The 26,889-nt window shown below is 29.8% G+C and overlaps 1 protein-coding gene and 2 non-coding genes across 3 annotated transcripts in view; 1 reads left to right on the top strand and 2 right to left on the bottom strand.

Moving 5' to 3' along the window:
- The window catches only part of LOC142326860 (roundabout homolog 2-like), a 1,022,566-nt gene that overhangs the window by 26,854 nt on the left and 968,823 nt on the right, over positions 1-26,889 (top strand). The gene's annotated exons all lie outside the window — the stretch shown is intronic.
- TRNAQ-UUG (transfer RNA glutamine (anticodon UUG)) lies at positions 11,432-11,503 on the bottom strand. Its single transcript has one exon. It is a non-coding gene; the product is annotated as a tRNA-Gln (tRNA).
- Positions 20,306-20,377, bottom strand: TRNAQ-CUG (transfer RNA glutamine (anticodon CUG)). Its single transcript has one exon. It is a non-coding gene; the product is annotated as a tRNA-Gln (tRNA).

Below are 26,889 nucleotides of genomic sequence, written 5' to 3' on the forward strand. Positions count from 1 at the left end.
TTAGTACTTCCTAGTACAAAATAAAGGAAGTATTGTGATCACGAAAAATTTCCGTTGTAAAATTTCGACAAAATATCCATTTTGATCATCGTTGAATCCATTTTCACTAGTTTACGGCGGGACGCCTGCACGTACGAATGTATCTCGCATAACTCAAAAACGATTAGCCGTATGATGTTAAAATTTTGAATTTAGAGTTGTAACATCTAGTTGTGCAGCTCCCCTTTTGATTACAATCGGCTGAAGCAAAAGTATCCAAAAAAGCCCAAAATCAAAAAAAGTTGGATTTTGGATTTTTTCTTAACTGCAGTAATAAGTCCTCATTGAGAACTTTTCAACGGTTTGTCATAAGTGGTACTTATTTTCACTGGCTCTGAATTCATCTTGCTCTTTAATTTTTATCAGACTTCATCTCCTTTTTTTCCATCTAAATATATTGACTTATTAATAATATATATATTGTTATTATTGAATGATTATTTATCATAAAATCTTTTAAAATCGGAGGTTAATAATGATATATATATATATATATATATATATATATATATATATATATATATATATATATATATATATGTGAAAGAATATCAGAAGTTATTAATGAAATAACATTGTATGTAATTTCTTTTTAAAAAAAAAGTGAGTATATGTTATTTTTATAGTCGTACAAGGAAATCATGTGGTGTACACATCAGATTTTCTTTAAACGTAAATTTAACAAACCTTCATCATAATTTTTTTAGATAAAAATATGACCGATTACTGTATGAAAATGATTATAATGTATGAAAATATTTGCGAAGAATCCAATAACATCTGACCATGACTGTGGTTGTTGAGTCTCGTCTTTAAGCCTATGAGTAAGAAAGTTTCCTTAATCCATTTAAGGAAAGCATCCTGCCTCTGAATATTGTTCAAAAAATAGTTATCATTACTTTAGTTAAATGGCATGGCAATATATCTTTTTAGAATTATGTTTCATCCCAATCGATACATTTAATTCTGATATTTTTATCGTGCCGTATCGTTCACGGTAAGCGCTTGGTTAGCCGTTTTCATTTTCAAAAAAAATGTAGGCTCCAGAAACGGCTTCAACCCGTAAACCGTAGCTAACTTGAGAATCAATTGCCTATTCAAGGATTTCTCTCTGATTTTCGTCGACTTAAATGATATAACTTTCTTGTTACCCATTAAGATGAAAATGGGCTTCTCCATTAAAAATGGAGAATTTTTTTTTTTAAATCTTTCCCAATTATTTGGGTTTTCATGCACCCATCAAGAAATGTGTGACATTGTCTACGATCTGCTGACTTCAGTTTTCGTGTCAACAAACCCTTATACGGGTTACACGCGTATAAGGTTTATCTTTCCTTAAAATTTGTCATTTGGCGGTCTTGGTAACGCCTGATTGGTATGAAGAGCATGAGTCTGACATTTTTGAATCTTTAGGAAAACTTGACTAACGTGCGATAATGTTTTCAGCAGTACGAGATGAACGAACACCCTCAGATATCTGTAAATCTTTAACAGTTCCCTTTTCTACAAAAATTTGAGCTGTAAATTGTTTTATTTCTGTCGGCTAATTATACAGAACGTGTTTTTTACGAAATATGCATTTCTATATTATATTTCTACGGGACGGGAAATACGGGCGTATTTCCATGGGCGTTGTTCTATTTTGTATCGCTTCGTGACTAAATTTATAGTTGCCAGGAGATCGACAAGTATAACAATTGAATAATGTTGACATCTGGCAGGCATACCTAATAACATCCGGAACTTCTCACAGATAAAATTATTTTTATATATTCGTATGTAAAATAAACAGAAAATGTATACGCCTGTTTGGATATCACTGCTAAACGGCTTATCGGATTTTATCGGAAAAATTAAAACGGATTTTAACACTGGCAGGTTGATTTGGTATTGGTTCTAATATTCGGTAAACTATTGATAAATATAACAGTTATAACTGGGTTTGATTAAATTATTTGTAATATTACATATTTAGGGACTTTAGTCCAAAAAATATCGTATTGAAGGAGAAAAATATTTACAGAATTAATCATGTTATTTACATTTATAATCAAATTAACAAAACTCAATAAATTTAAATTTTGTAGGCTAAAAATAAATTATTGTTTATCTAAAATTAATTAAAATTAGATTACGTAGCTTAATTTAAATAATTAATAAATTTTTGTTAAAACCTTTTAATGAAATGTTCGTATTTTTAATTCGTAATGGTTATTATGTATTAAACTATTATATGTTAATGTGTATTATGTATTAAAAAATTTATATACATTAACTTTGTTTCCATTTTAGGAGAAAATTATAATTTATTTTTTACTATAAAGAAAAGTTTTACAATTACTTCAGATTTTTTCTCTGTCATGCTCTTTTTATCAGATCCTTCTGGATTTGGGCGGGACAGATTTTATGGATTTTTTACGAGCTTCCGGACGTTAAATACGTTGTGTTTTGCTTGCCAGATTATCGCTTTTTATAATTCTACATCCATCCTATCCATTGGCACCGGCTATTGTATCCCAACATATCTTTTCCTTTTTCAATTTTCTCGTGTTTTATCTGAATGTCTCTTCCTTATTTCGTTTGTATGTTTGTATACAAGTGAGTAAAACGAAAACTGAATTTTCGTTCTCAAGTTGTGTTTTCATCGGGGTTGAACTTAGTGTGATGCTAAGAGAGCAAACTGCAATCCCTGTTATCACCTTTTGTTTTTTCCTTCTCGCTCTATTTTTTTCCCCCTTGTAATTTTCCTCAGTTCTCCTGTGGAATTTTATTCTTGAGTTTTTTCTTTGTCTTGTCATACAAGAACCATTTACAACGGCTCGTTTTTTATTACTCTTTTTAATGTTCGTTCTTAATTAAAAGTGGTGGGAGAGATTTATATGAGTATAAATATTTTCTCTTTTTTTAAGGTTATGATTAAAACAGTATAAGATTATATTTTTATGAGTTTCTTTATGTATTATTTACATTCTTTTTTATCCCAAAAATTTTGAAAGAAATTTAAAAAGTGGCTCATAAAAGAATTTTTTAATTTTAAAATGTTTTTTACAAACGTAGTTCAAGGTATTTAGAAAAGGTTTTTTTTCTCTCGATTTTTTAATTTATTTTTTTTAACAGTTAGTAAAATGTTTGCCGATCAACGTAAAAATAATAAAAATTGATTCTTACGCAATAGAATATTTTTATAAAATTAACCCGTTTAGAGTTAAAAAAAATAATTACTTCCTTGTACGAAGTAAAGGAAGTATTGTGATCACGAAAAATGTCGGTTTTCAGTTTTCAACGGAAATATCCATTTTCACCATTCCTGAATCCATTTTGACTAGTTTCGGCGTGACGTTTGCACGTACGTATGTGCGTATATATCTCGTATAACTCAAACACGATTAGCTGTAAGATGTTAAAATTTTGGATTTAGGATTGTTGTAACACATAGTTGTGCACTTCCTCTTTTGATTGTAATCGACTTGACCAAAAGTGTCCAAAAAAGCCCAAAATCCAAAAGATTTGAATTTTTTCATAACTGCAGTAATAAGCCCTCATTGAGAGCTTTTCAACAATGTTTATGATGTATTATAAGTGGTACTTATTTTCATTGGTTCTAGAATTATAGCTAAGTAAAATTTTAATTAATGAAATATTTGGATCTTACAAGAGGAAGGCACATCGGTTCGAATCGGACTTCATCTCCTTATTTTTTTAACTTTTTTTAAAATTTATATATTGATTTGTTAACCTCTGTAAAAAGAAATTTACGATAAATAATAAATAATTCAGTAATAACAATAAAAAAACAATTGTGAAAAAAATATCAGAAGTTACTAATGAAATAAAATTTTATGTACTTTTCATTTAAAAAAAAAAATTATGTATGTGTAATTTAATAGGCATACAAGGAAGTCATGTGGTGTAAACATAAGATTTTTTTATGTTGTTGAAAATAGCCGTCCTTGCTTAAATCAGTGATTATTTTTATCAACATTACTGCACATATTATTCATCCTGTAACCTTAATTTTTACTTTATTTTGAGAATTTTGCCAATATTTCATTAATATAAATTAACCGAGTTTTTTTTTAAAATTAATAAATGAAGAAATTCACGAGTTAATTACATTACTTTCCTAGTATCATAGCTGTAGAACTGTGATGCGAGAAGGAAGTATGATATCAGTTAAAAAGTGCGGTTTTTTTAATACCTCGTCGTTTCATGGCCCAGGGAATCCAAAAAACAAATATAAATGTGGGACGGGTGAAACTTAATAACTTTTCACAAGATATACCAATTTTGATAAAATTTAGTACAGAGATTTGTGAGAAATCTCAGAAATTTGTGAGATTTGTGAGAAATGGGGAAATTTTTTTGGTATAGTTTTAGGGTTTAACATCTTCAGATAGTTTCTTTGTGGTAAATTTTCCCATAATTTTGCAAAGTTAGCCCCACTTTATATTATGCTTAGTACATGCGTCATGCTTATCTTACCATTTTAACTAAATATGCCCAAAATTTCTCTCCCTTCCCCAAAAAACGAAAAATCTTTTTATTTTTTGCATATTTTTTTTTAGCGAATTTTTTGTGTTTCTAAGCATATTGGTCCTTCAGGGAAGATGTTTTGGGGGTAGTATTGGGAAGGGGACAGATCAAAGTTTAAAAACATCAGTTTTTTAATTTATTTTTCATGTAACATTATTTTTTCACTATATAAGAATAAATAACTGATGCTAGGAAATTTATAGCTTCGTTGACAACTTTTTTAAATCACTTTGTTGATGCATTGTAAGTGTAATCTTCTAAATTAAAAAACCTATTTTTTCTTAAGATACTTATTTTTTACGTTACATTTTGATAACATATATATGATTAGATTTATAAAAATAAAGGTTTTTATTTGCTGTTTGATAAAGGATACTCCGACTTAAAATAATGTATAATAATTAAGTTTTTAGAATCTTATATTTCTTTACAGATTAGCAAATGAAATAATGCATCAGCATTTAGACTGTAGTAATTTCTCAATTAGACCACCGTAAAAAAGAGAATGGATTGTATATCAAACCAAAGCTTTTTCCTTTCTATTTTAGTTTATAAAGAATTTATTCAAATAACAATAAACGCGACATTTAGATAATTTTTTGTTGTAGAATTTGTATTTACGTATGTTAAAATATAGACCCTCCTTCGTTGACCTTCATGATGTTTCAGGTTGGTCTGTCCAATATTTTGGTAATGGCAGTCCTTTAAAAAAAAACTGGTCGATGTTCTAGAGGGCGGAAATAGGGTATTAAAAAAAACCCCGCAAATATCGTGTTTCCCGCATATTCCTCGAGAATTTATAAGTCGGGTTTATTGTTGTTTGAATAAGCATGTTAGTTGTTTATAAATTTTATCTTGAAAGGGACAAACATTGATTTGGTTTATTGATATACATTTTTCATTTATTATTTTTTTTTTTACGGTAGTTTATGGAGAAATTATTTCTGTCTTAATTATTTTCTTTCATTTGTCAGAATTTATTTTATATTTTATTTATATTTTAAATTTTAATTTAATTTTATATTTTGAATTTATATTTAAAAAAATAATCTTATAAAAATATTTTTTTTACGGTATTTCAAGTATGAAACAAATAAAAATATTTTGTATTAAAAATAAATGTTTACTAAAGGATTTATTTAACTGAATCGTGTTGAAAAACCGATGACTTAAACCCGATGAAGAAAGCGAAAGCTATCTTTCTTCGTTTGAAGGTAGCCTTTATAATTTTAAGATTTCGTTGACCTGAGTTTATAACTGGAAATGTAAACATAATTTGTAAACAGTTCAAATTATGAATCGTTACATCTTTATTTCTTATTTTGAAACAGGAATATTTCTAAAAGAAAATAAATAACAGGAAATGTAAATTAAAAAAAAAAAAAGAGAAAAAATTGTAAAATTTGTTACTTACTCGTATTTCGTATATCTTTTGTGCAATCTATTTACAAGCGCGCACGCGCTCGGGTACACTTACAAATACTGCTCACGTACGCACACAAACGCTTTTATGAACGATGATTTCTGTAAGTTATGATAATTGTATACGGTGGTATATGCGTATAATTGTGTTAAGGGTTTTAGATTTTCATTTATATAAATGTAATTACTTCATGTGACTACATAATTTTCCGATTTTATGACTTTAGTTGTGAGCGCATACAATGAATGGAACATAAGAGACTAGTAATACAGAGAATGTTATTATTCTCTGCGTAGGTTTGCTCGTATCGTATGGACGTGCAACTCGAAATGTTAGTTTGTAGACCCACCGCATAAAAATTGCACGCACGTTCATTTTATCGTCTTGCTGTGAAATTGTCTACCTACTATATTATATTATTTTGTTGTTGTTTTAATTATATTGTACGTTGTAAATACTGAAAATAGAATCTTTTTAGGCTTGTTCAAAGAAGAAATTATATCTTACATAAAAAAATTAATTTTATGCTTATTCTTCCACATTACTTATGAACTTATTTTTTCCGTAAAAAAATTCTATTACGAAATACATTTTGCAAAGTTGAATATAATTTGGTTAAATAATTTTGTATTTTGAGTTTATTACGAAATAAAAATAACCCTAATTTGAGATTTAAACTTTATTTAACGACATACCGAACCAAACTGTGTAATAAAGTGTTATTAAAAACTTGTTTCAAAACGTTTTCAGACGGCTTTGCGTCCGTCCTTTCTTAATAGTGTGGTTGTTTTGAGACTGGCATCAGCTAATATTATTACTGGCGGTTTTTTTATCGATTTATTTTTTTGATTAGCCAGCCATGAAATGTTGCCTTCAGAAAGGCAACATTTAATCTAGATTTTTAAATTTATGAACTGTTGTCTCTTGAGTGTTTACGTACGTTAATGTAACGTATTTTTTGTTTTATTTATTTTATATTTATGTTTTTTTTTTTGTTATATCTGTCAATTAATGTGCTATTTATTTCTTATGAATATTCCGGAAGTCTCCTGATATGCCACACAGCTTTCTGGGTTTGGGGCCCCGTAGGCAGCCGCGTTCCTTATTCGTAACGTGTAAGTGAGATGTCTTGTACAGACTCAGGTCGACTATACCTGAGATGTGTGGTTAATTGAAACCCAACCACCAAATAACACCGGTTTCCACAATCTAGTATTCAAATCCGTATAAAAGTAACTGTTTTATTAGGATCAATCCGGAACCGGATTAGTTTTATCTATTTGCGTGTTTTAAATATTTTATTGTCGACTTTTACTATTATTCTTAAGTACTGAGATTTTGTATGTGGATAGTCTTTTGGATTATACATACTGCTAAAAAAAGATATTTTTTATGAGGTTTGTTGTTTTGAGATGTGAATGATTGTGTTAGTCATATCTTGCAGAGTATGACAACATTATATTTTCTATTTAAAGTTTCATTCAAATATCCTAAAATTTAAAATAAATTCTCATTCATTGAGATGCTTATACTTTTATGTTTTTTAAATAATTACGAAAATTATAAATTAGTGAGAAAATAATCTTATTGTCATTTTTTCTTAACTTATTTTTTACACGACTGCTCAAAAAATAATGTAATGAACGAGGTGTTTGAGAAAAGTAATGAGACTGACTTTTTACTTACCAAAGATTTTATTTTTTTCAAACAACAATATTATCCCCTTCAAAGTAGTTCCCTTGAGCAGCTATACACCGGCCGAGTCGTTGTTCTCACTCCTGGTAGCAGCGCTGGAAGGCTTCAACTGGCACGGCTTTTAACTAGTCGGTCACAATCTTTTGAATGTTCTCCAGAGTTCCAAAATAACGTCCTTTTAAGACATGTTTCAATTTCGGGAAAAGGAAAAAGTCACAAGAACTCAAATTAGGTGAATAGGGGGGTTAAGGAACCGTAGGAATGCGTTTTAAGATCAAAAATTTCGTGATGGAAATGACTGTGTGGCACGGGGCATTGTCATGATGAAGCATCCACTTGTCTGCAAGGTCTGGTCTCACGCGAATCTCTCTTTTCCTGAGCCTTTCAAGAACACTTTTGTAAAACACTTAGTTGACAGTTTTTCCTGGAGTAACAAATTCTTTATGCACGATACCCCTACTGTCAAAAAAGCAAATCAGCATGGTTTTTATGTTTGATTTGCTTATTTGACATTTTTTCGGTCGAGGAGATGACGGAGTGTGCCACTCTTCGCTTTGCCGTTTTGTTTGTGGATCGTACTCAAATATCCAGGAATTATCACCTGTGATCACACGATTGAAGAATTCTTGGTCATTGGCAATCCTCTCAAGATCAACACACACGTTTCTTCGATTGTCCTTCTGTTCTGTTGTGAGGTTTTTCGACACCAATTTCTCACAAACCTTTCGCATGTTCAATCGTCTGTCAAAATTTGATGTACGATGAATGCGTTTAAATTTAACTGTTCACTCATTGAAAGATAATGATTAACATTACAGTTATAATAAAACATTTTACTCACTTCAGATTGATAAGAGGTAATCCCTACGTCATTAACTGTAGGAACTAAAAAGCAAACTATTGTTGAAGGACTTTTTTTTAAAAATGACTGACGTTTATGTGCAGGTATAGATATTCATTTTAAAATAAACCTAGATTTTTTAAAATTTAGAAATTTGTTGTAGTAGTTTTCTCATATAACGTTTCTAAGATTGGATCCAAACGTTTTCTCGTATGTTTAAAATTGTATTGTTTTTACTTTCCCACCTAGCACTATAGCTCTAGTTGGGAGAGTATGGTAATCGTTTTAATTTGAGCATATGCAGTTTTCACCGGATCTTTACGTTTTGATACCTAAGGAACCTAAAAAACCGGATGGAAATTTTCCGGATATTCGTATGTACATACTACTAAACCGATTTTGACCAAATTTGGTCAGATTACTTCTATGTATGGGGCATAGGTGCCATTAAAGTTTCAACTTAAAAAGTCAAAGGAGTGAGGCTGTAGAGCAATGTCACACTCAGTATCTCGAGAGATTTTTCACCTAATTAGGGTCTTATTTTTCTTAGGCACATTTGTTAACAATTAAAAAATAATATTTGGAAAATTTTTTTTTCAAAATCGCAACCCCACCCCGAAAAATGCTTTAAATAAACTAGTGGCTAAGCGGGTATAGTGGGTCATTAGTACTTTCTCTCACCACAAGGAGCGTTAGTGTAGCACTGACGTGCAGATGTTGTAGTCGTCTTTCTTTCTTTTTCTGTTTAACCACTGTAAGGTATTACTTCACAGAATGAATGAGGATGATATGTATAAATGCAAATGAAGTGTAGTCTAGTACAGTCTTAGGTTGACCATTTTTGAGATCTGTGATTAATTGAAACCCAACCACCAAAGAACACCGGTATCCACGATCTAGTAATCAAATCCTGTAATCATCTGTTATGTTGTGACGTCACAGGTGAGCAGTACAATTAAATAAATTAATATTATTTAAAGTGGTCGCTAGTACCGCCACACCTGCGTGAATGAAATACGGTATGCGCTTTAGTTGAATCATTTAAATAAATAAACAAAAAAATATTGTATTTATATAAAGTGATAAATATTTTAAATTAAGTTGTATGTATGAATGTGTAAGCCGTGCATCAGATAAATTGCATGGCGGGAAAGCCCTAAAACTATGTTATCAGCTTTTTAAATTGTAGTCCAAGTAGAATAATTTATACGGGGCATGTTTTTAATGTAAGTACCGTTTTGAAATAAAAAAAAACAAGTACACTATTCTTAACAATTTTATTTTTACGTGAAAGCTTATGCTTTAATATACTTTTCTGCATAATTGCCATCAATATTAAGGCACTTGTATCGTGCAATCAGCTTTTGAACACCGTCCGGTAGTTACCGGAGGCTAAACAAGAAAAAGAAAGAAAAGACAACACTTCTTACCAATCGGGTTAGTCTAGTGGCGAACGCGTCTTCCCAAATCAGCTGATTTGGAAGTCGAGAGTTACAGCGTTCAAGTCCTACTAAAGTCAGTTATTTGTACACGGATTTGATTACGCGAAAGAAGAGGGTATTAAATTATTTCCTTTGGGAGTTTAATTTTGAAATATTTCGATGATTGCCTTCTCATTTATATCCTATTTAGGTCGTTCTATAGAATTTTAATAACCGGCTTTCTTATTCGTTTTTTTTAATTACATGGTAATATTTGAAGTTTACTAAGGATTCTCTTTTCACTTCATTAAAGAAAAGTGATCTCAGAAGATGACAATTTGTTAAAACGTTTTACTTCTTTTCACGATAAATAAAAAAAGTGTAGATATCCATGTTTATAATTTTTATTTTGTCACTTAATGCCTTTTTAAGTTATTTAACTTTTTAAATTCATCTCATCTTTTTCAAATATTTCTTTTTTTTTGCCTTCAGTCCTTTGACTGGTTTGATGCAGCTCTGCAAGATTCCCTATCTAGTGCTAGTCGTTTCATTTCAGTATACCCTCTACATCCTACATCCCTAACAATTTGTTTTACATATTCCAAACGTGGCCTGCCTACACAATTTTTTCCTTCTACCTGTCCTTCCAATATTAAAGCGACTATTCCAGGATGCCTTAGTATGTGGCCTAAAAGTCTGTCTCTTCTTTTAACAATATTTTTCCAAATGCTTCTTTCTTCATCTATTGCCGCAATACCTCTTCATTTGTCACTTTATCCACCCATCTGATTTTTAACATTCTCCTATAGCACCGCATTTCAAAAGCTTCTAATCTTTACTTCTCAGATACTCCGATTGTCCAAGTTTCACTTCCATATAAAGCGACACTCCAAACAAACACTTTCAAAAATCTTTTCCTGACATTTAAATTAATTAACTTTCATTATATGCCTTTAAAAAAAAGAAATTAAAATCGAGATCCATTCCAAATTGATGGTTACCCAAATCTGACTTCTAAAACTTGGAAAGAAAGAACTTAATAATGTTTGTACTTGCATTTTTAATTTTTAATTATTGTTTAAATTGCCAACAATCATAAAATTTTACACTGTTAATTTCTTTTATTCTGTTATATTTAAGGTAACATCTCGTCTGTTTTTTTATGGTTAAAATTGTATTTGAAAGTAATATGAGATTTGAACTCAAAATTTTTGATACAGAGTACAATGTAAAAAACGTTACATCATTAACAACCTATTCAAATTATCTCGATCGGTTTTACTTTAAGGTTATTGAATAGTAAAACAATATTTCAAAAATAGTAAAGTTCCTGCCGAGATTTGAACTCGGATCGCTGGATTCAGAGTCCAGAGTGCTAACAATTACACCATGGAACCGTCTTATATACCATAAGTTTTATCGTCTTTATTTTGCTTTTACGGTAACTTCATCTAATTAAATCAAATTTAAAAAATAGTAAGGTTCCACCGAGATTTGAACTCGGATCGCTGGATTCAAAGTCCAGAGTGCTAACCATTACACCATGGAACCGCGTTTAGTTAAAATTTCTCACAGGCGTTGTAGCCTTGTGTAATTATAGCTATAAAAGATAACTTTATATTTATGATAGTTTAAATTGTGTTTTTTAAAGATTAATGGTTTTTGAAACTTTATCGTCGACGCTATTCCGTCCAATTAATGCATATTTATAGAACAAATTATTGTATTTATTTTTAGTAGTTAAACCTGTGTAATAAGAAAAAACTCTGTATTAATGAAGGAAATGATTTGATGTTAACGTATGTTAAATCTGCAATCTGAAAATTCATATAGGTTTATATTTTATCTTAGCACTTGTTTTTGCCTCTTTTTTCGTTTCTTATAAATCTTTAATCTTTGTTCTCTAATATGAAAGTTTAAATGATAATTAAATTAAATTATAAAGCATTTTTAAATTATAAAATGTTATTATAATTTAATTATAAAACATGTTTAAAAAATCTGAAAAAGTGAGCATTGTTTGAGCTTTAAAAAACTGAAACATAAAAGATGAACGGAAAATATTACCATTAAACTTTTATATAGTCTGGCTGTGTATTAATCCGATCATGAGTTCAGAGAAACTTTGCAGATAGAAATGCAATTCATAAATATGCCATTGCACTGGAGCAGTGCTGTGTACACTTTTTATTAATGGTTAATTTGGCGCTATAATTGAAAGAATTCATACAAATGACCTAGTTACAATAAGAAAATGCCATTATATAATACACTTTGAAATAATTAGTTGTCCCCGATATTTTAACTTTGAAATTGTAGTATGCATATTTTTGCAGTGTAGTTGAATAGAAGTTATGAATTATGCGGGGTGAAGGCTGCGGGCAATTTAAATTTGTTTCTAATAACACTGGTTAATAGATATTCAGTTTTAATCCGCCGGGTTGGTCTAGTAATGAACGCGTCTTCGCCAATCAACATATTTCGAAGTTGAAAGTTCCAACCTTTAAGTCGTAGTAAAGGCAGTTAGTTTTATACGGATTTGAATATTAGATCGTGGATACCGGTGTTCTTTGGTGAATGGGTTTCAATTAACCCAATGGTTCTACCTGTCCTTCCAATATTAAAGCGACTATTCCAGGATGCCTTAGTATGTGGCCTATAAGTGTGTCTCTTCTTTTAACTATATTTTTCCAAATGCTTCTTTCTTCATCTATTTGCCGCAATACCTCTTCATTTGACACTTTATCCACCCATCTGATTTTTAACATTCTCCTATAGCACCGCATTTCAAAAGCTTCTAATCTTTTCTTCTCAGATACTCCGATCGTCCAAGTTTCACTTCCATATAAAGCGACACTCCAAACATATACTTTCAAAAATCTTTTCCTGACATTTAACTTAATTTTTGATGTAAACAAATTATATTTCTTACTGAAGGCTCGTTTCGCTTGTGCTATTCGGCATTTTATATCACTCCTGCTTCGTCCATCTTTAGTAATTCTACCTCCCAAATAACAAAATTCTTCTACCTCCATAATCTTTTCTCCTCCTATTTTCACATTCAGTGGTCCATCTTTGTTATTTCTACTACATTTCATTACTTTTGTTTTGTTTTTGTTTATTTTCATACGATAGTTCTTGCGTAGGACTTCATCTATGCCGTTCATTGTTTCTTCTAAATCCTTTTTATTCTCGGCTAGAATTACTATATCATCAGCAAATCGTAGCATCTTTATCTTTTCACCTTGTACTATTACTCCGAATCTAAATTGTTCTTTTACATCATTTACTGCTAGATCCATGTAAAGATTAAAAAGTAACGGAGATAGGGAACATCCTTGTCGGACTCATTATACAAATATTTCATTATATGTAAATGTGGCACATTTTTATATTATATTTTTTCTCGCATGTTTTTATCGATATTCATTTCAATTCCTTATCATTATTATACAAACTAATGTTATAATAAATTGGAAAATTTCTTATTACTTTAAAGTAAATATCTACTTAAATATTTAAATTATTTTGTATGGGTAAGTAATGTATAATTTTAAACAGTTATTTATTTATTTTATTTAAATTACGATAACAGATCGAAGTCCAGTTATAGTTGGTAACCTGTTATCTCAGTAATCCATTATTTATAGAAAGAACCGATTTTTAACAGACATTATTTTGTTAAATTATAAGTTATTTGGAAGAGAAATGGTGAGGTTCATGATTTGATTATTGATTTTTACTTCCTTGTACGAAGTAAAGCAAGTATTGTGATCGCGAAACATTTTGGTCTTCAGATTTCAACGGAAATATCCATTTTGACCATCCCTGAATCCATATTTACTAGTTTCGGCGTAACGTCTGTACGTACATATGTATGTATGTGCGTATGTATCTCGCATAACTTAAAAACGATTAGAGGTAGGATGTTGAAATTTCGGATTTAGCACTGTTGTAACATCTAGTTGTGCATCTCCATTTTTGATTGGAATCGAAATTAAAAATTATAATTAATGAAATATTTGGATCTTACAAGGGAAGGCACATCGGTTCGAATCAGACTTCATCTCCTTTTGTTTTTTAACTTTTATTTTTTTAATTTAAATATATTAATTTAATAATTAATAAACCGTGATTGTAAAAAAAATACAATAAATAATAACTTGATAATAAAAAAAAATTATCTACATTTAAAAATGTGTAAATGTAATTTAATTTGAATTATGTATGTGTATATGTAATAAATTTGGTGAAACATCTTATTATTTAATTATCTGGAATTTCTGTTTAATTTTATTTACATTAAATTTAACTACAAGTGACTGGAAAATAGACCCTCACAAGAACACCATATACATGCTGAAGCATACATGCTCGATCTTTAATAAATTGCAAAACATTCTTATCTTTTAGTTCATTACTCCTCTTATATTGTCGGACAATATTCTCCCTAATTCGGAGTTGATCATTTCGTTTATTTGCTTTTTGTTGCCAATCATTTAATACTCCTTTAGTTTGACATAATTGTTCCGATCTTAATTTGTCTACACATTCACTAGTTTTAAAATCCTCACTCCTTATATTCATCATCCCCTCTATATTCTTGCCTTGGTCTTAAAGTTTTCTTCCTCTTTACATTTATCATCTTCTGTTAATCTTTTTAACATTTTTTCCTGTTTATATTTATCATCTTATCTTAATCTTTTTATTCTTTCTTTGGTTGTAATATTTTCTTCCCATTTATATTTATCATCTCTTAATTTTTTTGTTCTTAATATTTCTTCTCTCTTCATATTCATCTTCCTGTCGTTTTTTTGAGATATATTTCTTCTGTTATCTTTCTTTTTCCTGTATGATTGTTTCTTTTTCATTTTTGATTATTCACCAAATAATCAAATAATGAAAACTGAATATTTTATACCGTAATGTCGAAATTAACATTTGTAATCACTATACAGGAGTTCACTAAATTGGTAGTTTTAATTATTATTAACGTTTATTTATACAACACCCCAGAAATCTGAAACGTTTGTTAATCAGCAACTCACGAAGATATGAATAATACTGACTAGTAACACGCGTAATAAAGGGACTTTTATTCTTTCCTAATATTTCACGTAAGATTGTTGAATTAATAATTGTATAAATATTTGATGTTAATAAAAACTAATATTTCAGCAGTTGTGTAACTGTCCACCTTATTAAAGAATTGGAGAATAGTATCTCACTTTCAAATGAAATAAGTTTAGATGAAGTGCAGCAAAAAATGTGTATATGTAATTTAATAGACTTACAAGGAAGTCTTGTGGTGTCCACATAAGAGTTTTTTTAAATATTTACCTTGTATCGACGTCTCTCTGAATAATTCTTGTAGAATACCGTCTTTTAGTAGTTTATAGTAGCTTTGCTTTATTGACTTAAACTGGTTATTTACAGTTAAGATGTTACCAAATTTAAATATTACTAATTTTTGTTTTCTGTTGGAGTATTAAAAGCCGAATATTAAAATGAATTTTGTATTTTTGTTTATTTTTACTTTAAAGAGTAGTTTCATCCCGAATACATTAACGTAGTTCTATTTAAGTCGTGGTAGAAGTATATAAAAAAGACAGTACAGTCGTTTTTGCTGCATGTATACGATTAGGTTATGTCGTAATCATATTTTTACATCACAGATTAACAGAATTATATATTTTTTTAGTAATAAAATTTTAATTTGTCATGTAAAATGATAGATTTAAATGTTGATTTATTGTTATTTATTTAGTTACATTCATGATTTAAACATTTTGACGTTCTTTTATTCATTAGTAATAATAACTGAAGACATATTTTTAAAAAAACCGTTTTTGGTATCCATTTTTTTTTTTAAATCACATATAATAAACCTTTTCGTTTTTGAAAATTGTATATCCATTATTTTTTAATAGATTTCTACAAATCTAGTTCGCGTTTTTAGCATTAAATTCTGCGTATATCATTTACAAGGAAGTTATGTGTATTATTTTATTTGTTATATCTTGTTTTTTTCAAAATCTTTTAAAGTTACCATTCTAGATTAATTAAAAGTGTGGACTACATATGTTTAGATTGATTGATTTGTTTTATGTATATATTTTTGGATTAAATTTCAATGTATCTTACACTTTAAAGGTTAAATGTAATGGAATAAACAATTAACTTATACTCTTTAAAAGTAAATTGTTTTTGATTTATAACTTTTTTCTCGGTAAAAGATATTTAAACTAACGTAAAAAAGTATCTAATTTACGAAAGCTAAAATAAAAGTACAGACAATAAAGGATGGTAGATTTAATGACCCTCGGTCTTACGGGATTTGATAAAAAGAAAATCCAACAGCGTAGGCTGTATAGTTAGGCGTATTTTGCGAATATAGTGAGTGGAGCGTAACAGAGGACTATACAACGGTCCTACGGTCATGATATATTACCGAAGTTGTGTGCGGTTAAACTTTTTTTCTTTTTTTCTTTTTTTCTTTTAAGTGGCGAGATAACGTTACGTTATGAACTGGCTTTGTTTGGACCCATTGTTCTTCGGCAATACCCTCCTCAGTTACTTTTTTTATTTTATTATTTTATTTTTTTAATAGGACAGCATGTGGTAATTTATGAATAAAACTCTTTTAAAAATCTAAGACAATGGTATTTTGATTTGTACCGTGAATTCTCTTGACTGATTTCTTTAATAATTCATTATATTCTATAAAAATAACATGTAAGAACTGTGCTTTGATGAGGTTACGTACAAAAGCTGAAGATAAAATGTCGTTAGTGTTATAAATCGTTGTCAGGAATGCGCTAATAAACTGGTTTGGAAGAGTTGTTAAAGAGCATTTAGTTGGTTTTTATCGATTTGTCTGTGGCGGTTTGAAATTTTCTTTAATATCGAATTAGCAAATTTGCTTATTAGTAGTAAATTTTGGTGGCGTAAGAACGAACGAAATTAAAATAGGTAGTGATTGAAATAAAATGTAAAAATTTGAATTACGATTTACTTTATAATAACTCATGTTAGAAAATATTTAAAATATCGCAGTATTTTTCAGCGAAATATAAATATCTACGCAAGGATTGCCACAAATCTTAAATCTGTAGTCGTATAGGCCGAAAAAGCTAAGTATTCATTAGCCGAAGGAGTAGGAGTAGTTGTATTTAAGTCGTGACAAAAGTAACATAAAAAAGACAGTACAGTCGTTTTTGCTGCATGTATACGATCAGGTTATGTGTTAATCAGGTTTTTACATCACAGATTAACAGAATTATACATTTTTTACTAATAAAATTTTAATTTGTTGCGTGAAGTGATACTGATTTACTGTTATTTATTTAGTTAAATTCATGATTTAAAAATTGTAACGTTTTTCTATTCATTAGTAGTAATAATTGTAAACATTATATTAAAAAAAAAAACAAAAAAAAAACGCTTTTAACATGCGTTTTTTAAAAACGCATGTAATAAAAGTATTTTTTATTGAAAGTAGTGTTATTTTTAGAAACGCTACATTTTTACACTACGTTTTTAAAAACGTAGTGTTTATAAAAATAACAATAAATATTTGACCTTGATATGTTGGAATATTTGGAAAAACATCACATAAAAACAAGTTTTTAGTGGTCTATTTATCATTAAGAAATCGTCAGATTCATGCAAATTAGTTAGTAAACTGAATTATCTATTTGCTACCTATTAAGTGGTATGTCTTGTATACATGATGTAAAAAGCGGGCGGATTGAAAGCATACTTTTTTCATTTGTTTAACAGTAATGCATGCGTCAGTAAATGTTTCGAGTCGAGCTACTGTCGTATCTGATGTGTACGGAATGTCTTATTAGTATCTAAATGAATATTAAAAGTTAAATATACCTACCAGTTGATCTTTCTGTCATTAAATAAACGTAATGACTGCCAAATGTAAGACGGCTTAATAGTTTTATACTGCCGAAGTGTTCCTGAAGGCGCGGAAATAAAAAAATTGTTAATTACCTTTTTTTTATGAAACTCTTCTCAATTAAGAAATATTTTCACAATGAAAAATTATACATTTTTTCTTTGTTTTTTAATTTGCATAGCTGAAATAATAAATAGTGTATAAATAAAATTTAAAAGAATTAAACCTTCAGAATAAAAGTTTTTGAAAGAAGGAAGAAACAATAATAGTTAACTTTACGTTTTAGTAAATAAAAAAATCCCTTTTCGGAACGACGGAAGGCGGAAGTAGATTTTACCGGTGCTAAGTAGGGGATAAAAAATATTTCCATCTCAAAGTTAAGAAAAATTTCAAATTTACTCAATTCGACAATGGTTGCATATGAAAGAAGTGTCACATGTTTAGCATACGACAAGCTCCATCTTCTTACAATTCCAGCAATATTTTGGTCATCCCTTGCCGTAAGGGTTGGTCATATCAAAAATTGTTTCAGATAAATGTTTTAGGTAATGTTTAGAGGACTAACGACCACGTTAAACCGATTCGATACTGTGCCTATTAAGGGAAGTATGATTTTTTTTGTCTTTGAAACCCCATTTTTTCCACCCCCTGGGTGGAAAAAGTTTTAGGCCCTTAACCAAAGAATAGTAGGAATTTTAACCGAATTCGATATTTTGTTTAATTCGAAAGTTATAGCGATATTTTATTTTTTCGAAAAAGCCTCCCCTCATTTCCACCTCCAAGGTCCGATTTTGCCAATTAACAAAATCGAAGGAGATTTTGGGTTGTTATATTTTTATGGGTTTTATATTTTATTTTTAAAGTGATTGGCGCAAAATTACGGCAGTTATCAAGTCCACAAGAGAGTAAATATATATATATATATATATATATATATATATATATATATATATATATATATATATATGTAAAATTTTGAATTGACGATAGTTTTGGTGTCTGGGGGATGTGAAACGCGAAGATATGTCGAAATTTTTCCGGAAGATGAATCGTGGTACCCATTACAATAAGGTATCTTTCTTATGAAATCTACATGGTACACTGATAAACTAGTTAAATATAGCTGGGTGCTCTTCTTTTCGTTTTGTTGGCTACTGAATTTTGTTCAGATTGATCTATTAAATATTTTAATTATTGTCTAAAAATATTTTTTTTTTTACATTGAAAACGTTTATTAAAAACGCGTGCGTGATGCCTGTTATATTTTATTATTTAACTGGAAATAATGATAAAAAATTATACTTCATTTGCAGTTTTAAAAAAGTTTTTTTATTTACTTTTTATTATGAAAATCAAAAAGAAAAGTTGATAGAGTAACCCCTAAAAACTTGGTTTTATGTGATGTCTTTCATAATTATTCTGACACTCCAAGTTTATATATTTATTGTTATGTTTAGAAACACTACTTTAAAAAAAAAAAAATGTAGTGCTACTGAAAATAACATTACTTTTATAAATAATACTTTCATTATTTTTTTTTTTGTCTTCAGTCATTTGACTGGTTTGATGCAGCTCTCCAAGATTCCCTATCTAGTGCTAGTCGTTTCATTTCAGTATACCCTCTACATCCTACATCCCTAACAATTTGTTTTACATATTCCAAACGTGGCCTGCCTACACAATTTTTTCCTTATACCTGTCCTTCCAATATTCTTTCACTTTCCTGTTTAGCCTCCGGTAACTACCGTTTAGATAATTCTTCAGAGGATGATTGAGGATGATATGTATGAGTGTAAATGAAGTGTAGTCTTGTACATTCTCAGTTCGACCATTCCTGAGATGTGTCCTTCCAATATTAAAGCGACTATTCCAGGATGCCTTAGTATGTGGCCTAAAAGTCTGTCTCTTCTTTTAACTATATTTTTCCAAATGCTTCTTTCTTTATTGCCGCAATACCTCTTCATTTGTCACTTTATCCACCCATCTGATTTTTAACATTCTCCTATAGCACCGCATTTCAAAAGATTCTAATCTTTTCTTCTCAGATACTTCGATTGTCCAAGTTTCACTTCCATATAAAGCGACACTCCAAACAAACACTTTCAAAAATCTTTTCCTGACATTTAAATTAATTAACTTTCATTATATGCCTTTAAAAAAAAGAAATTAAAATCGAGATCAATTTTACAATGTAAAAAACGTTACATCATTAACAACCTATTCAAATTATCTCGATCGGTTTTACTTTAAGGTTATTGAATAGTAAAACAATATTTCAAAAATAGTAAAGTTCCTGCCGAGATTTGAACTCGGATCGCTGGATTCAGAGTCCAGAGTGCTAACAATTACACCATGGAACCAGTGTTATACAATTAATATATTGAAATCAAATGGAATTTTCATTAATATTCTGAAGAAATTTAATAAAATGGTTAAAAAAATAAAGGTCCCACCGAGATTTGAACTCGGATCGCTGGATTCAGAGTCCAGAGTGCTCACCATTACACCATGGAACCGCGTTTAGTTAAAATTTCTCACAGGCGTTGTAGCCTTGTGTAATTATAGCTATAAATAACAACTTTATATTTATGATAGTTTAAATTGTGTTTTTTAAAGATTAATGGTTTTTGAAATTTTATCGTCGACGCTACTCCGTCCAATTAATGCATATTTATAGAACAAATTATTGTATTTATTTTTAGTAGTTATTTATTTTTAGTTTTCAGAATAAGAAAAAACTATTCTGTATTAATGAAGGAAATGATTTGATGTTAACGTATGTTAAATCTGCAATCTGAAAATTCATATAGGTTTATATTTTATCTTAGCACTTGTTTTTGCCTCTTTTTTTCGTTTCTTATAAATCTTTAATATTTGTTCTCTAATATGAAAGTTTAAATGATAATTAAATTAAATTATAAAGCATTTTTAAATTATAAAACATGTTAAGCATTATTAATTATAAAACATGTTTAAAAAATCTGAAAAAGTGAGCATTGTTTGAGCTTTAAAAAACTGAAACATAAAAGATGAACGGAAAATATTACCATTAAACTTTTATATAGTCTGGCTGTGTATTAATCCGATCATGAGTTCAGAGAAACTTTTAACAGCTGTTCAACCATGACACCCAAACTTAGTAATCAGTTCGTTTTATCTTCAGTATCACGAATAATTTATTACGCTGAAAATTCTTTTTATTTAAAATATTAAGAAATGCAATTCATAAATATGCCATTGCACTGGAGCAGTGCTGTGTACACTTTTTATTAATGGTTAATTTGGCGCTATAATTGAAAGAATTCATACAAATGACCTAGTTACAATAAGAAAATGCCATTAAATAATACACTTTGAAATAATTAGTTTTCCCCGATATTTAAACTTTGAAATTGTAGTATGCATATTTTTGCAGTGTAGTTGAATAGAAGTTATGAATTAAGCGGGGTGAAGGCTGCGGGCAATTTAAATTTGTTTCTAATAACATTGGTTAATAGATATTCAGTTTTAATCCGCCGGGTTGGTCTAGTGGTGAACGCGTCTTCGCCAATCAACAGATTTCGAAGTTGAAAGTTCCAACGTTTAAGTCGTAGTAAAGGCAGTTAGTTTTATACGGATTTGAATATTAGATCGTGGATACCGGTGTTCTTTGGTGAATGGGTTTCAATTAACCCAATGGTCGACCTCAGACTGTACAAGACTACACTTCACTTACACTAATACTTATCATCCTCTGAAGTAATACCTGACGGTGATTCCCGGAGGATAAACAGAAAAAAAAAATACATGTTCAGTGGAATCGTGTAAAGGGAAATTTATAGTAGCAAATTTCCCATCGCATTCGTATTTCTCGTATAGTATTGATGAATGAATGATTTTACACTTGATACAATCAGTGTACGCCTTAACAGAGATAATAAAAATATACGCCTTTACAGAGATATATTTTTATTGGAGTCAAGAAATTAATTTAGTTTTTAAAAATGAAAATTTTTATTAGGGTATTAATATTAAGTACGAACTTAACTCACTACGTACTTAAGTACGAACATCAGAATTCAAACTCGGAACTTTCCGGGCTGAGATCAAAGGCGGTACCGTTCCTCACGACATTGTTCGTAGATTCAACATACTTAGTAAATAATATTAAATTCGGAAGTATATTTAAGATTTCAATCAATTTGGGTTAGATGGAATTCAAACCCTGACTAACGTACTAAACAATAGAAGTTCTGGATGCAATGAAATATGTATAATAAATTTATCTATCACGTGGTATAGATAAAAACATTTATTGAGCTGGTGTTACTAAGAATGATTCGAATAATGGTGAAGTTATACGTAGACTTATCATAAAAATAATATTGTTTGTAACAGTAATTACAGATGTAAAATACAGGGTTATCATAAAAGAATGGTGCGGTTTAGAACATGGTTTAAATTTAAATGGTTTAATTTAAAATTAATTAAATTACAGTTTATGTTTTTTATTTTTCAAATTTGTCGTCTCAAACATTTTTTAACATAATTAATAAATTTCAATATGTGCGCCCTTAGTCGCTCGACAAATGTCCAAACGATACTCAACTTCTCTCCAAACATTAGTTAATATTTCTTCGTTAATGGTTGTCATTGCTTCCTTAATCCTGTTTTTTAAGCGGTTTAGGTCGCGAATTTTTTCTGTATAAACAACGCTTTTGATGTACCCCCGCAAGAAAAAATCGCAAGGTGTCAGGTCTGGACTCCTTGGAGGCCAAAGTATGGATCTTTGCCAGCCTATCCATCGATCTCCAAATTTTTCGTTCAAAGCGTCCGTGACCAATGCATTGAAGTGCGGGGGAGCACCATCTTGTTGGAAATGAAGTCGATGAATGTTTTCGAGTTCATCCGGCTGAGGAAAGCAATAATCTGTTAACATGTCAAGATGCACAACTCCATTAATTGTTTTTTCAGCTATGAAGAAAGGCCCATTACACGATTTTTCATCATACCACACCAATCATTAACTTTAGACGAATCGCGTTGTTTCTCGATAATTGCGTGTGGGTTTTCAGAGCTCCATATTCGTGAATTGTGTATGTTAACACATCTATTCACATGGAATTTAGCTTCTTCTGTAAAAATTATATCATCTAAAAATGATTCGTTTTTTACACTTATTTTGTCCAACATTTCAACAGCGAAATTGTAACGTTTTACACCATCATCGGGTTTCAATTCCTGCAGTATCTGGATTTTATAAGCGTGTAATTTCAGTTTTTTATGTAAATCTTTGTGAACTGTTGATTTTGGAATACCTAATTCGACGCTTCGACGGGGGATAGACTTCCTAGGACTTCTAATTGCCGATCGTCTAATTAGTTCAACCGTTTCGTCCGGTACACTTGGTCTGCCGGTTGATTTCTGTTTCTTAACTGATCTGGTTTCTTCGAATTGTTTGAACCAACGTGTTATGTTATTTTTGTGTGGTAGATCTCTCCGAATTCACGTCGAAACGGACGTTGAACTAAAATTACGGATTTTAATTCGGCCATCAATAAAACACACTTTGCTCTGTCCTTATCCGAGAACATAGTAACTCACTAAACTCACCGCAACAACAATACAAGAACTGATGTTGAGGTTCCAACTGCTAATAAACAAACTTTTGGGTTGGAGGCTTTCAGGGATACCAATATAACATCAAGAAATTTCCGTACAATCTTCTTATGAATTACTGAAACTGCACCATTCTTTTATGATAACCCTGTATTGTACATCGTCCCCGCGTGGACTTGAACCAGCAATCTTTTGGTTAACAGCCGAACGCGTTAACCGTTTGCTAGAGTGGTGAGGTGATGTGAGCACCTCGTGCGAGGCTAAGCTAATCATCACCAACTGGTAACAAACGGGGTGCCCCTGGGGCGTTGTTTTGGGAACCGCAATGTGGTGTTCTTATAATATCTTTGCACATATCGTCCGATTTTTAAAATTCAAACGGGGTATTTTTTAATAGCTTGAAGGCTAAGTTTTTTTTTTTTTTTTACGGTCGCGATCTAACAGATTACGGTTATTCGGAAATGTTGTTATATCTTCGGACTCGATTTTCCGATTTTCAAAATTGAAAGAGGTATTTGCTAGCATAATACAAAATATCACAATGGAACCAAACCAGAACAAAAATTAATTGATATACTCTGAAAAATCGATAGGCTGCCACTACGCCGAGATCAGCTTGAGCCCGGCGAGATCCCTCAAACGGATTTTGTAAAGTTAGATGACAGTAAGATTAGTGGTACTGCTGTCGGCATCGGATTGAGGATCGAGCCCACTATTGTCGAATATGATCCTTTTAGGGGGACAGAGCAAAGTGGAACGGCATATGTTGCCACTAATATTGTGCCGGGCTGTGACGGTGCGTAAACTACAAGGACTACCCTAGTTAGAACTGTCGTAGATTTGAGCACTCACATCTTTGCCAAGGGCCAGGGCCTACGTAGCACTGAGTCGTGTGAGACAATTGGAGAGTTTAGCTATTAATTATTTGGATTCCAGAAAATTGTTTATAATCCGCACGATTAAAAGTCTCTCGAGGAACTCAGTCGCTTGAGAAATCTGCAAGTTTAGATTGGCATACGCTAATGAAATAAATAAATTGAAATGTTTACAGTTTTCTCATTTGGCTGAATAGGTTATATTCATCAGTTCTTGAATCATTAATTTTTCTCAATGATCACTAAAACGTATTAAATAATAAAAACAACTATAAAGATTCAAAAACACTACTGCAAAAAAATAAAATAATAAATAAATTGAACTAAAAAAAAAAACAAGGCATGGAAATAAAGGACTGAACATCGTTAGGCAGTATTTAATTAAAGTAATGGGTGACCAATCAACTTTCAGACAGTTCTAATTTCTTTAAATATATTTTTCATGTTATAGAAATAGCAGGCATTTAAAGTTGTCTAATAGTTAAGTTTTCACCAGGTCTTACATTGATAAACAAATGTTGTCCTTCAAAGAAAGTATTTATATGCAGTCGGGGGGCGTTTTAATACAGACTAATTACTATTCAGAGTTCTTTAATATAGGACAGTTACTGTTCAGAGCCCCCCCCCCCCCCGGCTGCATTTAAATATTTACGTTGGAGAACAACATTTTTTTATCGATGTTAAGCCTGGTGAAAACATAATCATTAGAAATTTAAATGCCTTCTATTTCTAACATGGAAAATGTATTTAAACAAATTAAAACTTTCTCTGAAAGTTGATTGGTCACTCATTATTTTATTTAAATACTGCATAACGATTTTACTGCATACCTTGTTTTATTTTTTTATTATTAGTTGGATTTATTGTCGTTTTTTTGGTCAATTAATTTTTTTGGGCGGTCGTTTTTTTAAATTTTTTATTATTGTTTTTATTATTTTCTTACAAACTTCAGTCTAATTACATCGACATTACAGATATTGTATAGTCTGTATATAGTTGCGCATTCTATTGTTGATTTTGAAAAATATATTTCGGGTTTCTTTTTGTAGGTCTTAACATTATTTATTTTATGTTTTTACAAATATTTATTATTTTCTATTGCTTAATAATTATACAATTTCATATATAATTTTGTCTAATTATTTAAAATGTTTTTATGCTTACTGAAACCTATTTTAATAGAAAATACATTGATATTTATTCTTTTTCTAGTTAATATATTCATAAATTTGCATTTAATTATTTCGTTTCATTAAGAAGTCAAAAGATAGCGACGCAGTATACTTTAATTATATAATATTTTATCATTATTTAATAGTATAATTATTATCCTTATTAAATGTAATGAACTAAACGAAATATAAACTATCTTTTGTAATTATTTTATTTTCTAGATTTTTTCTTTCTAATGTAAAAAATTCAATGTTTTAACGTTAATTATAGTAGTCGGTTTTTTTTAATTATATATAATTCATTTTCTTATGATTATTTTAATTACTTTTTCCTTGAATCTTATTTATTTATATTTTATACATACTTTTGATTAACCTGCAATTTATTAATTACGACAGGATATTCTACTGCATAATCTACCTTAATATTCGTTAAAATAATATACTTATTATATGTAGTCTAAATTGTTTATAAAAACTTCTAACCTTAGCAAAAGTTTATTTAATTTTTCTATTACCAGTTGGAATAATAGTGTCTGGATGAGATTAAACTTTTAGTTTATATTTTTTCGGATAATTAAAAAAAAAAAAAAAAAAAGAAAAGAAAGCGGTAAAAAATTATTGGTTGTTTTTATTGTATCATTCATGTCACCTTCCTTGTTGAAAATACGTCTGTAAATGCCGTCCCGGATTTTAAAGGTAGAAAAATAAAAAAAACGTACAATTCCAATTTTCTATTCTGACTATTTTAATTTTTTTTTTTAATTCTCTTAAGGAGGTGGTTTCAGGTAATAGATACCTAATTCTATTCTTTCCTTTTTTGAATCATTAGTCGTCAGTTGACTGGTTTGATACTTTTTCTTCTGTTTCTGATCTATGTTAATATTTTATTAAAATTTACTGTCCTATCTCGTAATCCTAAATTATCTGTTATATGTATTCCAGTTTTTGTACTTCTCTACACTTTTCAACCTCTATTATAACCAGCGGTGTTCCAGTACTTTTTTCCAAGCCGAAATGCGTTCCATTACGTTTCTAAAAATTGGAAAGATTATGTTTATTTTTTTTTTGAAGCTGGAAGAATAATCGTTTACATTCTGCGTACATGTTACTTGAAAAAAAATAATAGGTACGTAAAATTATATGGCTAGTCATAAAGTCGGCAAAATTTCAAATGACAGGTATCAACAATAGAAGAATATTTTTGCACTGGTTTTGTTTTTCACAGAGCTTTAGTCTCGATCAGTTGTGTACTTTGTATTTAACTGTTTATTTAATATTAATTCTAAATTTTAATCGCATTTCGAAATAATTTTTATTCGTGACATGTCACATGTAAATTATTGACATTAAGAAATTGATAAATTTAAAAAGGAAAAGTGT

This window comes from Lycorma delicatula, chromosome 6 (assembly GCF_047948215.1).
Source record: "Lycorma delicatula isolate Av1 chromosome 6, ASM4794821v1, whole genome shotgun sequence".
NCBI classification, from domain to species: domain Eukaryota; kingdom Metazoa; phylum Arthropoda; class Insecta; order Hemiptera; family Fulgoridae; genus Lycorma; species Lycorma delicatula.